Raw genomic sequence first — 14,897 nt, forward strand, 5'->3', positions numbered from 1 at the left:
TGGACGGGCAGCTTATACATTATCACACCGTACCTATATGGACGGGCAGCTTATACATTTATGCATATATGATATGATGATGGAAATGAAGTAAGTCAGCATGTGCTATTTCTTTTATAAGTGAGAGTTATATACAATTGCTCCCTTATTGATGCTTCCTTTATCTCATTGACACACTATTATTGTTTATGCCTTACATCTCAGTACAATGTTCGTACTGACATCCGTTTTCTTTGGACGCTGTGTTCATGCCCACAGGTAGATAGGGAGGCGATCCAGACTCGTAGGAGCTGTTAGCTGATTTGAAGAGCACTCCATTTTCCGGAGGTGCCATTGATTATTCTTTTGGTATATATGTATATGTATGTTTGGGCACGACGGGGTCCTGTCCCGTCCTTATGTCTGGCACTCTAGTAGAGGCTCGTAGATGCACAGTGTGGGTTATATGGTCTCATAAGGTCACTACTGTATATACATATGTTTATATGTGTATATTATAATTTTGATAGCCGAGAGGCTTATGTATATAAAAGTATTTATGTTCTAAAATGAAAAATGATTTTCTTATGATTTGAGTATGAATTTGATAAAAGAAGGCTTATCGAGTATAATGAGTAGTAGAACGAGTGGTGCTCGGTGGTTAGCCCCGGGTACCCGTCACGGCCCCTAGCCGGGTCGTGACAAAAGTGGTATTAGAGCAGTTCTGTCCTAGGAAGTGTCTACGAGCCGTGTCTAGTAGAGTCTTGTTTATGGTGTGTTGCGCGCCACACTAATAAACAAGAGGCTACAGGGCATTTAGGAAAAATGACCATCTTTCTTCTTATGAGATCGTGCGATAGAGCCGTGTATAAGATTTTATCCTCCCTAATAGTGTGTTGTGATTTCAGAAATGCCGCCAAAGGGAAAGGCTAAAGCCGCCCAGAAGGGCAAGACTACGATGAGAAGGCGGGCAGAAAGAGAGCCGCCAATGAATGTAGATGAGGGTGAATCACATAATGAGGCTCCATCTAATGCTTCTTCTACTCCACCTATTACCGAAGAACAAGAAGGGGCTTCCGCTCCAGCTCCTATGCCTCCAGTTCCTCCACCGGCTACTTCGGGTCAACAAATGGCCGAAGTTATTCACTTATTGACACAGTTGGTTGCCGCCCAGGCACAGCGGCAGAATGCGAGCCCAAGTGATCGGTCAGCTAGTACCAGAGCCCGTGATTTTATGAGTCTGAATCCTCCGGAGTTTTTCGGGTCAAAGCCAGATGAAGACCCGCAAGGTTTCATTGATTAGATGTTGAGGACATTGAAGATTATTCATGCCTCCGAGACTGAATCCGTGGAGTTGGCATCTTATAGACTCCGAGATGTAGCGGTATTGTGGTATAATAATTGGATAGCATCGAGAAAAGAGAATGCGCCTCCTCCCGTGTGGCAAGAATTTGTAGATGCTTTCATCCGTCACTATTTGCCACCCGAGGTCCACCAAGCTAGAGCGGATAGGTTCTTAAGTCTAAAGCAAGGAAATATGAGTGCCCGAGAATATAACCTTCAATTTAATTCCTTGGCTAGATATGCCCCGACTATGGTGGCTGAGATGGGAGATAGGGTACACAAGTATGTGAGTGGCTTAGGGCCACATTTGTTCAAGGATTGTTTGACGGCTTCGTTGCAAGATGGGACGGATATTTCCCGAATACAAGCCCATGCCCAGAATTTAGAAGGACAACGACATCCACAAAGAGATGATCGTGATATTGATAGAAGGAAAAGCAAGAGGACCAGATCTATGGGGGCAGGCAGTGATTATAGAGGGGGATCAAGGCAGACACATCCCAGACACTCAGGCCAGTCGATGACCAGTGCACCTCCTCGATTTAAGGGTAGGAGATTTGATCACCCCTTTCCTCCAGGACAGGGTCAGAGCTCGAGAGCTTCGGGTTCGCAGTTTGGGGGAGATTATAGCCAGAAGAGACCCCCAGTACCGCAATGCAACCAGTGCAGTAGGTTACATTCCGGACGGTATCGCCAGGGTTCGGATGCTTGTTATGCCTTCGGCCAGATTGGGAACATGATGCGAGATTGCCCGTCGATGAGTGATAGATTTGGGGTTCAGCCCACGGGTCAGTGGCTGGCTCATCTTCAGTGCGCCCGAGAGGGCAGACTCCCCAGATGTCAGCAGGTAGAGGTAGAGGCAGAGGTGGAGCACCTACTTCAGGTTCCACTTAGCCTCATGTGTATGCTTTAGCCGGACAACAAGATCTTAAGTCCTCCCCGGATGTGGTTACAGGTACATTATCCATATTTTCCCATGATGTGTATGCATTGATATATCCGGGTTCTACTTTCTCTTATGTTACTCCATATGTCGTTGGCCGTATTGGGGTGAAACCTGAGCCAATAAAACCTTTCGAGGTATCTACTTCAGTTGGTGATCCCGTGATAGCTAGACAAGTATATAAAAATTTTGTACTTGTGATATGCAATCGCCAGACCAAAGCTGATTTAATCGAGCTGGAAATGTTAGATTTCGATGTGATTATGGGTATGGATTGGTTGGCTTCATGTTATGCTAGTGTTGATTGCCGAATGAAAGTGATTCGATTCCAATTTCCGGGAGAGCCCGTGCTTGAATGGAAGGGTAATACAGCATCTCCAAAAGGTAGGTTTATTTCCTACCTTAGGGCAAGAAAGATGATAGCTAAAGGCTATATTTATCATCTAGTCCGAGCTCATGACACCGAAGCAACGTCGCCAACTTTCCAATCCGTTCCGGTAGTGAATGAATTTCCAGATGTATTTCCAGGTCTTCCTCCAGAAAGAGAGATCGATTTCACTATCGATGTGTTGCCGGACACCAAGCCTATTTCTATTCCTTCGTACCGGATGGCTCCGGCAAAATTGAAAGAGTTAAAGGCACAGTTGAAAGATTTGCTTGAGAAGGGGTTTATTAGACCAGTTCATCCTCGTGGGGAGCACCAGTCCTATTTGTAAGGAAGAAAGACGGTTCCCTACGAATGTGCATTGATTATAGGCAGTTGAATAAGGTGACGATAAAGAACAAATATCCTCTCCCAAGGATTGATGATTTGTTTGATCAATTGCAAGGTGCCAAGTGGTTCTCAAAAATAGACTTGAGGTCGGGTTACCATCAAGTGAGAGTTAGAGAAGAAAATATTCCCAAAACAGCTTTCAGAACGAGATATGGTCATTTCGAATTCCGGGTGATGTCATTTGGGTTAACTAATGCCCCGGCAGTGTTTATGAATTTGATGAATAATGTATTCAGGCCTCTCTTGGATCTATTTGTAATAGTATTCATTGACGATATTTTGGTGTACTCTCGCAAAGAATCAGAGCATGCAAATCATTTACGTATTGTCCTTTGAATTCTTCGAACTCGGGAATTGTATGCAAAATTTTCAAAGTGCGAGTTTTAGTTGAACTCTGTGACATTTCTGGGTCATGTTATTTCAGATGATGGCATTCGGGTTAACACTCAGAAAATTGAAGCTGTGAAGAATTGGCCAAGGCCTACGACGCCTACAAAAGTTCGTAGTTTTCTGGGATTGGCAGGTTTATATATAAGATTCGTAGAGGGATTCTCATCTATTTCCGCCCCATTGACGAAGCTAACCCAGAAGTCAGCTAAATTTCAAAGGAATGATGCTTGTGAGCGTAGTTTCCAGAAGTTGAAGGACAGATTAACCTCAGCTCCAGTCTTGACACTCCCAGAAGGGCCAGATGGTTATGTCGTGTATTGTGATGCTTCTGGCGTTGGGTTAGGGTGTGTATTGATGCAGCATGGTAGAGTTATTGCTTATGTTTCGAGACAGCTACGGAAATATGAAAAGAACTATCCAACTCATGATCTCGAATTGGCTGCGGTGATTCATGCATTAAAAATGTGGAGACATTACTTGTATGGTGTGCATGTCGATATTTATACAGATCACAAGAGTCTCCAATACATTTTCAAACAGAAGGAGTTGAATCTGCGGCAGAGGCGGTGGTTAGAATTATTGAAAGACTATGACGTGAATATTTTATACCACCCTGGAAAGGCGAATGTAGTAGCTGATGCGCTTAGCCGCTGATCTATGGGCAGCCTATATGAAGTTCCTTTGGAGAAGAAATAATTGATTCATGAGCTCCACCAACTAGCTAATCTTGGAGTACGTTTAGTTGATTCAGGTGATGCAGGAGTTAAGTGTTAATAATAGCACAATTTCGTCCTTGGATATGGAAGTGAAAGAGCGGAAATATGAAGATACTCAGTTGAGCCATTATAGAGACGCATCTCATGAAAAAGAAATGTCTCCATTTGAAACCTCTATAGATGGAATTCTTAGATATCGAGGCAGGCTATGTGTTCCAAATGTTGTAGAATTGCGTCGTCGAATCCTAGAGGAAGCTCATTATTCTCGATATTCTATTCATCCAGGAACGACAAAGATGTATCATGATCTCAAGATGATATATTGATGGGATGGCATGAAGAGAGACGTAGCAGAATTTGTAGCCCAATGTCCAAATTGTTAGCAAGTAAAGATCGAACACCAAAAGCCAGGAGGATTATTGCAAGCCATGGAAATTCCTACTTGGAAATGGGAAGTAATTAACATGGACTTCATTACAGGATTACCTCGTTCGCGAGGCAAGTATGATTCTATATGGGTGATTGTGAATAGATTGACGAAAGTAGCTCATTTTCTTCTAGTCAGAACCACCTACTCAGCAGAAGATTATGCAAGGTTGTACCTTAAGGAGATTGTAAGGCTTCATGGTGTTCCGATATCCATCATTACAGATAGAGGAGCACAATTTACATCTAAATTCTGGAAATCCATCCAAGAAGGTTTGGGTACTCAAGTTAAGCTTAGCACGGCATTTCATCCGCAGACTGATGGGCAGGCCGAACGTACTATTCAGACCTTGGAGGATATGCTACGAGCATGTGTACTCGATTTCGGTGGTAGTTGGGATGAACACTTACCCCTTATTGAGTTTGCGTACAACAATAGCTACCATTCCAGTATCCAAATGGCTCCATATGAAGCTCTATATGGAAGAAAGTGCAGGTCTCCAATTGGATGGTTTGAAATCGGAGAAGTACAATTAATAGGTCCTGAATTGATCCAACAAGCAGTGGAAAAGGTCAAGGTGATCCGAGATCGATTGTTGACAGCCCAAAGTCGCCAAAAATCTTATGCGGACAACCGCTGGCGAGATTTAGAATTGCAAGTTGATGATTGGGTGTTCTTGAAGGTATCACCAATGAAAGGGGTGATGAGATTTGGTAAGAAAGGAAAGTTAAATCCTCGATATATTGGACCCTACAAAATCATCCGCAAGGTGGGTCAAATAGCGTATGAATTGGACTTACCTCCAGAACTTTAATTAATCCATCCAGTTTTCCATGTCTCAATGCTCCGCAAGTGTGTTGGAGATCCTACGAGGATTGTTCCAGTAGATGATGTTCAGGTGACAAAAAAGTTAGTTTATGAGGAAGTGCCCATTGCCATATTAGACAGGCAAGTACGAAGACTTCGAAAGAAGGAAGTGGCCTCAGTTAAGGTCTTATGGCGAAATAACAATCGAGAAGAGATGACTTGGGAGGCGGAAGAGAAGATGAAATCCACATCCGCATTTATTTCAGCCCCCGGAAGAAATCTATGATGAGACATCGAGATTATGAGGTATGTATGCTTTTCTTTTATGCATATGGGTCGTGTGTGGCGAATTTATATTGCTATTGTGTTGTGGCCCTGTGAGGCAATGTTATTATGGGTTGTTGTGACAGGATGGTAGTGCCACATTAGAGGGGAAACTCTGGCAAATTTTTTATAGAATTCCCGATGACTTAACATTCGAGGACGAATGTTCCAAAAGGGGGGAAGAATGTTACACCTCGGAAAATTCCCCATCAGCGTACAGTGAATAGGCCAACGAAGGGTATGACGTATGCGATGTTTGATAAGTAATAAATAGCATTTGATGACGCTAATCGAGATTTCAAAGACGTTTAAGGTAAGGGAAGAAAGTTGTCAAGGAAGGCAGGTTATATGTTGGGTGTCGGGCAAGAATTTCGAGTAACGAATTAATGGGAGTTTAAAGACGTTTTGGAGAAGAGTTATAACGACCCTTAGATTGTTAATGAAGTGATAAACAAGCGTTAAGAAGGTTCCATAAGGATCGGAGATCAAACGAAGTGACGAAAATGAGAATCAGTGAACTGATGGGTTATACGGTCGATTATACGGTCCGTATAAAGATTCTAGAGTTCATGATATGATATTCCTATAACGCTAATGATGTCGTATGTTGTATACACTCACCTCATACATTATTTCCTTCAAGGTGAGGCAGAATACCATAAGGCTAATGATGTCATTCATTGTATCCACTCACCTTATATGTTATTTCCTCCAAGGTGAGGCAGAGTACCATACAGTTAATGATGTCAGTTATTGTATACACTCACCTTATATACTATTACCTTCAAGGTGAGGCAGAATACTTATAAATGCTCCATAATAGAATCGGGGGTTCACGACCTCATGTCACCCCGACATAGCCATAGTTGCTTTCAAGTTCTAATGTATGTTTCAATAATAAAGGTATAATGATGCTAAGTCATGATAGGTCTATAAAATGATCAATAAAGTAAGTTGTAATATCATATGCTAAGTATGAATATGTTAAATTACGATGAGTCAGTAGCTGTTGTGCGTTTTTTGGAGCTTATTTAAAGAACATTTTAGGTTTTTTTTGGTAGTCAATCTTTATTGTAACCATGTGAACAAAGTTCCATTGGTGGGTGAGCATTGAATACTCCCCTTTTTGAGCTTAGTGAAGACAACAAGAGTCCATTTTCCATCATCTTTATCACACTTTGTAAGCTTTATGTCTCATTTATTGCCTCCTACTTTTGAAACCATAATGTGTGAGTATTTTCTTTAATCAAAGTTGTGGACCCAACTGATGGGTGCTATGTAATGGGTGTCTAACATTGTATATATATATATATATATATATATATATATATATATATATATATATATATATATATATATATATATATATATAATGGGTTGTGATGTGTTTTATTATTTCTCGTATTCATTGTTCATTAGTGGTTGCAAACACTTGTTCATGCACAAACCCTAGTTTATTTGGAAAGATGAACTAGGGTGTGATTTGAAATAATATAACAAGGACTTGGGGCGCTAACCCTCGTTTAATGAACTCGCTTAGGGATAAGATGAGTTCTACTTGGCATATTTAATCAATCTTATTTACAACTTTTCTGCATTTGGAAAAATCATGAAAAGAAATACTCTCTAACTATTGGAAAATATTAGAAAGTCCATTAGAGATTAAGTGCATACATAACTTCGACCCATTAGAAATATATCATATTGACACCCATAGCATAACATCTAATCATCGTGGGGACACAACTTTGGTTCTCCAAATCCAAACAAATTCCAAACACTTCAAAATAGCGAATACAAACCAAATCTCTTTTCAAAATATTCGGAATAGGATTCAAGCCTTTAAAGACTAGTATCACATACAATTAGTACCCTTTTCTCTCCATATTCCCTGTGGGATTCGACCCCAACCTTGTTTGGGTTACTATATTTGACAACATCCGCTTTACGCCATTAATAGGTGTAAGTTGAGCGTATCAAATTTTGGCGCCATTGCCGGGGAATACGGTTTAGAAATTACTGATTGTTGTGTACTCTTCTTTAAAACTTTTTCTATTCCATCACACCTTGTTTGCTGTTGTGGTGAACCAGGTGAGCATGGCAGGAAGACAGAATCAGAATCAAGAAAACCAAGGTGGACTCCAAGTGAACCCTCCTGCACCAGAAGAGGATGAGGATGAGAATATATTTGCAGAATTCATCAATGAAGCTGATTATGCTTCTGCTGTGATTCCTCCTAGAACTGGAAATGCTACTTTCAAAATTGATAGTTCTATCTATCAGCTACTGAAACTTGGAGGTTATTTCCGAAATTCTTTGGAGGATTGTCCACTCCGACATTTGAAGAACTTCTTGCATGTGTGTGCTCAACAATCCCAAGGTGTTGTTTCTGCTGATGCACTTCGGTTACGGGTCTTTAAATATTCCTTAGCTGGCCAAGCAAGGGAATGGTATGAAAAGCTCCCCAGCAATTCTATTCATACCTGGAGCGAGTTAGCCAATACATTTTTGAAGAAATGGTTCCCACCAAGCAAAAAGGCTGAGCTTCGGGATAAGATCTTTGAGTTCAAACAACTTCCGGAGGAACAATTATATTCGGCATGGGAGCGTTTCAAGTACTATCTTGCTCAATCTCCAACTCATGGGTTTTCGGATGTTATTCTCACCGAGAATTTCTACAAGGGGTTAGATACAATGAATCAAATTGCTGTCAACACTGCAGCTGGGGGATGCTTCTTGGACAAATCATTTGTCAGCATCACCAGGTTGCTCGATAAGCTCACCACCCACAATCAAGCTTGGCACTCAAGTGATAGTGAAATCCTGTCATATGGTAGTCCGTCTACTGCCGCGGTGGCCAAAGAAAATCATTACCGAGATCATGCTTTTGCTCAATTGCAAACCACCGTTGATTTGTTGTCAAAGAGGCTTACGGAGAGAGAAGCTAAAAGTGTGAATGTTGTCGAAGAGATGCCATCTCATGCTCCCGGAATGTACTAAGTCTCGGAAGAAGCTTATCTAGAGGGGCAGCCACAACGTGAGGATGCTAATTATATCGATCACTCTCAAGGGGTTTATCAAAAGCAATGGAGATCCCAACAAAAAATCAATCAATATGGCCGAAATGAATATGGTGGTTCGGACAGGAGGGATTACAACAACAACAATTATGGTAATCGGAACTCCAATGCCTATATTCCACCAAAGAGCCGTACTTCTAACTTTCAAAATTGGCGAGAAGGTCCTTCCAATGATCAAGGGACCTCTCAAATGGAATATATGCTTGAAAAGATATTGGACAACCAGCATAAGAGTGACAAGAATATGGAAAATTTGACCGAAGTGGTAGGCTCTCACACCGCTTCGATTCATAAACTTGAGTCACAAATGCGAGATCTTTCTCGTGAGCAACATCCACCAGAAAGAGGGGCCTTCCTAGCGACACAATTCTGAACCCAAGGGGTAGTGGAGGCGATCACATTACCTCATGCAAAGCTATTTCTACTAGAAGTGGAAAGATCCTTAATGCGGTAAATCAGTGAGTGGTTGAACCTATCATTGTCGAGCCGATTGTTGATGAGGTTATTGAAGAAGAAATAGAGGCACCAATTGAAGTGCCTATTATTGTTGAGAAAGAGAAGGAAGCACACCCTAGTGTTCTAAAGGGTGACGAGGAGCCAAGTGTTGAAAAAGCTACCGGTGGTAGCACCCAAAAGATCAAGGTCACGGGGGAAATTAAACCCTTGACTCAAACATATAAATCTCCTCCCCCGTTCCCACAAAGATTGATGAAAAGAACGGAGGATACCAAGTGCCAACGCTTCTACGACCAATTGAAAGGGTTGTCAATGAATATCCCATTTCTTGATGCATTCTAAGAAATGCCGGGATTTGCTAAATACTTGAAAGATTTGTTGACGAAGAAAAGATCAATCAAGCATGATACGGTGGGAGTCATTCACCGTGTGAGCGCTATTATTTCGTCATCAAAGGTTGAGAAGAAGGGAGATCCCAAGGCTTTTACTATCCCTTGCACCATCGGTCATCATAATTTTGCTCGTGCTTTATGTGACAATAGGGCTAGTATTAATTTGATGCCACTAGCCATATATAAGCAAGCCGGTTTGGGAACACCTAGACTAACGAGCATGCGTCTCCAAATGGCCCATAGAACCATCAAAAGAACGGTAGGGGTTGTTGATGACATCCTTGTTAAAGTGGGGGAATTCTTATTACCGGCAGATTTTGTCATCCTTGATTGTGCGGTTGACAAAGAAGTCCCAATTATCTTGGGAAGGCCATTTCTTTCCACCGGGAGAGCTCTAATGAACTCAGAAAAGAATGAAATAAAATTCCGGGTCAATGATGAAGAGGTAACTTTCCAAGCTAGCAAGGGGTTAAAATTTCCTAGAGTTTATGAGAGCATTTCGTTCATTGATTCTTTCGATGTGGTAGACGAAGCGGTGGATTATAAGTTAGAGGAGGAGCACTTTGACGAAACACTTTCGGCTATTTTGGTGAACTTCGAGGCGGATGATATTAATGGGTATATTGAAACAGTTAATTCTCTCATTAGCCGGGGTTCGTACTCTTATGAGCCGAAGAAATTATCTCTTGATCTTTATAAAAGAACCACTCCTCCGGCTAAGCCTTCGATTATTGAGCCTCCAAAACTTGAGCTCAAGCTACTTCCCTCTCATTTGAAGTATGCTTTTCTTGGCCAAGATAATACTTTACCGGTTATTCTCTCATCTTTGTTAAGTGAGGAACAAACTCAAAAGGTGCTTGAAGTGTTGCAGGTTTATCGAAGATCTATTGGGTGGACTATTGCGGATATTAGGGGAATTCCCTCCGGTATTTGTGAACATAGAATCGAACTTGAGAAGGATAGTTCATCAAGTGTAGAGCATAAAAGAAGGCTAAACTCTCCTATGCAAGAAGTGGTCAAGAAAGAGATAATCAAATGGTTAGATGCGGGTGTTGTATACCCAATTGCAAATAGTCCATGGGTTAGTCCGGTGCAATGTGTGCCAAAGAAGGGGGGCATCACTATTGTCCCTAACTCCAAGAATGAGTTGATTCCTACAAGGACAGTCACCGGATGGAGAGTGTGTATGGACTATCGAAAGCTAAACACCGCGACTTGTAAAGACCACTTCCCTATGCCTTTTATTGATCAAATGCTTGATCGGCTAGCCGGAAGAGCTTATTATTGCTTTTTGGATGGGTACTCGGGGTACAACCAAATTAACATTGCATTAGAGGACCAGGAGAAAACCACTTTCACTTGTCCTTATGGCACTTTTGCTTTCACCGCATGCCTTTTGGCTTGTGCAATGCCCCGGCTACTTTCCAACGGTGTATGATGTCTATTTTCTCGGATATGGTGGAAGATTTCTTTGGAAGCCTTCACAGATGATTTTTCTGTTGTTGGTGACTCTTTTGACGAATGTCTTGCCAATCTCGGTAAGGTATTGAAGCGGTGTGAAGAAACCAACCTTGTACTTAATTGGGAGAAATGTCATTTCATGGTGACATAAGGGATTGTCCTTGGCCATAGGATTTCCGAGAAGGGTATTGAGGTAGACCCAGCAAAAGTTGATGTCATAGCCAAGCTCCCTCCACCAATCTCTATCAAAAGGGTTCGTAGCTTCTTGGGACATGCCGGTTTCTATCGGCTGTTCATCAAAGATTTCTCCAAGATCGCCAACCCAATGTGTAAGCTTCTTGAAAAAGAAGCTAAGTTTGCATTTGATGAGAAGTGTCTTAAGGAATTTAATGAGTTGAAGGAAATGCTCACCTCTACTCCAATTATTGTATCTCCGGATTGGTCAATGCCATTTGAGCTCATGTGTGATGCAAGCGGATTTGCTATTGGTGCGGTGCTTGGGCAAAGGCACAACAAAATCATGCACCCAATTTATTATGCTAGCAAGACCCTCAATGGAGCTCAAATGAATTATACCTTCACCGAGCAAGTGCAACTAGCCATTGTCTACGCGTTTGAGAAGCTCCAGGCCTATCTACTTGGATCCAAAGTGGTTGTTCACACGGATCATGCGGCCTTGAGATATTTGATGACAAAGAAAGATGCAAAACCATGGTTGATTCGTTGGGTATTGTTGTTGCAAGAGTTTGACTTTGAGGTCAAAGATCGAAAAGGCTGTGAAAACCAAGTTGCAGATCATCTATCTAGACTTGAGGAAGCTGGGAGACCGAGTGGAAATCTTGAGTTAAATGATGTTTTCCCCGATAGAGGCTCTTGGCTGTATCTTGTGAGGTTTCCCCTTGGTATGCAGATATCGCCAACTTCTTGGTGACGGGTCTTCTCCCCGACGACATCAAGGCTTATCAAAAGAGGAAATTCTTGAGGGATAGTCGTCAATACTATTGGTATGAGCCCTATTTATTCCGCACTTGTGCCGACAACATCATTCGGCGATGTGTGGCCGAATCCGAGGCCATGAAAATCTTGAAAGCTTGCCACGACTCTCATGTGGGGGGTCATCACAGTGGGAACCGCACAACAGCTAAAGTGCTTGAATGTGGCTATTATTGGCCCACCCTTTATCATGATGCAAATTTGATGGTGAAATCTTGTAACCAATGTCAACGCCAAGGGTCAATTGGGAGGAAGCACGAAATGCCAATGAATTTTGTCATGGAGGTTGAGCTATTTGATGTGTGGGGCATCAACTTTATGGGCCCATTTGTGAGTTCTCGTGGTATGCGATACACCCTTGTTGCGGTTGACTATGTGTCCAAGTGGGTTGAAGCTGTAGCATTTCCCAACAATGTTGGCAAGAGTGCCACCAAATTTCTCAAAAGAAACATATTCACAAGGTTTGGCACTCCAAGGGCAATCATTAGTGATGGTGGCACTCACTTTTGCAACAAGAAATTCGCTAATCTCTTGGAGAAATATGGAGTGCAGCACAGGGTGGCCACTCCCTACCACCCCCAAACTAGTGGGAAGTCGAAGTCTCCAATCGGGAGATAAAGAGCATCTTAGCCAAGACGGTTAATGCAAACAGAACTGATTGGTCATCTAAGCTTAATGATGCTCTTTGGGCTTATAGAACAGCATTCAAGACACCCATTGGTACTTCTCCTTATTGGTTGTTGTTCGGTAAAGCTTGTCATCTACCTGTTGAACTTGAACACAAAGCTTTGTGGGCATTAAAAAAATTGAACATGAATTGGGACGAAGCAACCAAGCTGTGATTGTTTCAAATGAATGAAATGGATGAGTTTCGGTATCATGCCTATGAGAGTGCGAGTTTGTACAAAGAAAGGATGAAGCACTATCATGATGTCAAACTTCTGAAGCGAGATTTCCAACCGGATGATTCAGTGTTGCTGTTCAATTCAAGGTTGAATATCTTTCCGGGCAAGTTGAAATCCAAGTGGTCAGGCCCTTTTACTTTGGTGAGTATGTCACCCAATGGGTCAATGGAGTTAAAGTCCGACGATGGGATGTGTACTTTCAGGGTGAATGGCCATCAGGTAAAGCACTACCATTAGATGGTTGATGGAGACAAGATTGTTGATGCTCACCGGTTGAAACATGGCACCGGACCTTAGCATCACAAGTGGTATTACGTTGTGCCACGACGTTAAATTATGCGCTTCTTGGGAGGCAACCCATGTGCACTTTCGAAATATTTTTTTTCATTCCGTTGATTTTTGTTGTTGTGTTGTTTTAATGTTTGTTGATGTGTTGACGAACCTAAGTGTTGAACCCAGAAATTGCCAGGAAAGCAGTTACACGACACATTCGACGAAACGTCGATCAGATCGACGAGCCGTCGAATGCACCGTCGAGTGGATCGCATGAAAGATTGGTCACTGGAAATAATGGCAATTCGACGACAGGTTTGACGCTCCATCGAACTGATTGACGGTCAGTTCGATGGGCGTTCTTCTCTCTTTTTCATACATATAAAAAAAAAGGGGTGTTTAATCGACGCTCCGTCCTTTTAACAAGACGGTTCAAAAACGTGGGTTTATAACCCACGTTGTTTGCACTAAGTCTCATTTTCTATAACGTCTCTCTCTCTTTCTCTCTCTCTCTCTCTCTCCACTTTTCCCCCTTGCCATAACTGTAACCCCACCCACTTCCCCCTTCCTTCACCACCCCATAACCGCCACCTCCCCCCTGCCCTACTACTCTGTACCTCTGTGTGTGTGCTTCTTCGGGTGTTTTTCCTTCCTTAGGGGCTGAAATCATATTCTTTCCATTTTAAGGTATGTGAATTAGTGGATTGTGTGTTCCCTTGTGTTGATTGGTTTTGCATTCCATGGCTTGCTTTGATTATTTTTGCTTGTTTTGATTGTTTTTGCATTATTTTATTATTTCACCTGGGATGCTCTGATTTTTTGCTGGGGGTGGTTTGTTGGTTTATTTGTGGTTGTTGGGTCATTGATCTTTAGCCGATTCGGAGGGCATTACGACAAACACACCTCATTCATGAGATTGTTGTTGTTTTGCCCACCACTTGTTCGATGAAATGCCAAAGTATGGCATTGTATGTCACGATGGCTTGGAGGGCATTACGACCATAGTGTTGTTTTGCCCGCCAAGTCTTTTCCCTACTCTAACCCAAGCCAACATGGGGTGAAGTCTGAGTAACCCCAAAATGCGTGACGATTTGAACCTCGGCCAAAGAAGTGTATGGAATCTGTACTTTTAGCATGCGAAAGCACTCGACGCTCAGTTCGACGGCCCGTCGATTCAATCGACGGACCATCCTACTCAACGTCGAATAAGCTTTCTTAGAATTCTTAACCAAAACAACATCGATGGTGGATTCGACGACCCGTCGAATCTATTGACGGGGCGTCTTCCCAACCGTATTTCGGTCGAAATTTCGAGTGGCTAACGTGAGATCGACGACAAGATCGACGGCCCGTCGAATCAATCGACAAGGCGTCTTTCCAACTGTCTTTCAGTCGAAATTTCCAGTGGCTAACAAGAGATCGACGATGAGATTGACGGCTCGTCGATCAATTCGACGACCACTTCGACGCTCCGTCGATCTGTTCGACGACTCTTGTAGCAAATCGACGGACCGCTGGCAGCTTTAACATTATCGCATGTCTTGCACTTTTGTATAATTCTGTTATATTTCTATGGTTTTCTTAACAACGAAGGGTGTTCTTTTCTCAGGTATGCCTCCAAAGAATCCAGTC

At 42.4% G+C, this 14,897-nt stretch overlaps 1 non-coding gene across 1 annotated transcript; it reads right to left on the reverse strand.

Moving 5' to 3' along the window:
* Positions 1-8,247: 8,247 nt before the first annotated feature.
* Positions 8,248-8,353, reverse strand: LOC132629609 (small nucleolar RNA R71). The gene has a single exon (XR_009578374.1). It is a non-coding gene; the product is annotated as a small nucleolar RNA R71 (small nucleolar RNA).
* Positions 8,354-14,897: the final 6,544 nt, after the last annotated feature.

The sequence above is a fragment of the Lycium barbarum genome, chromosome 2 (assembly GCF_019175385.1).
Source record: "Lycium barbarum isolate Lr01 chromosome 2, ASM1917538v2, whole genome shotgun sequence".
NCBI classification, from domain to species: Eukaryota; Viridiplantae; Streptophyta; class Magnoliopsida; order Solanales; family Solanaceae; genus Lycium; species Lycium barbarum.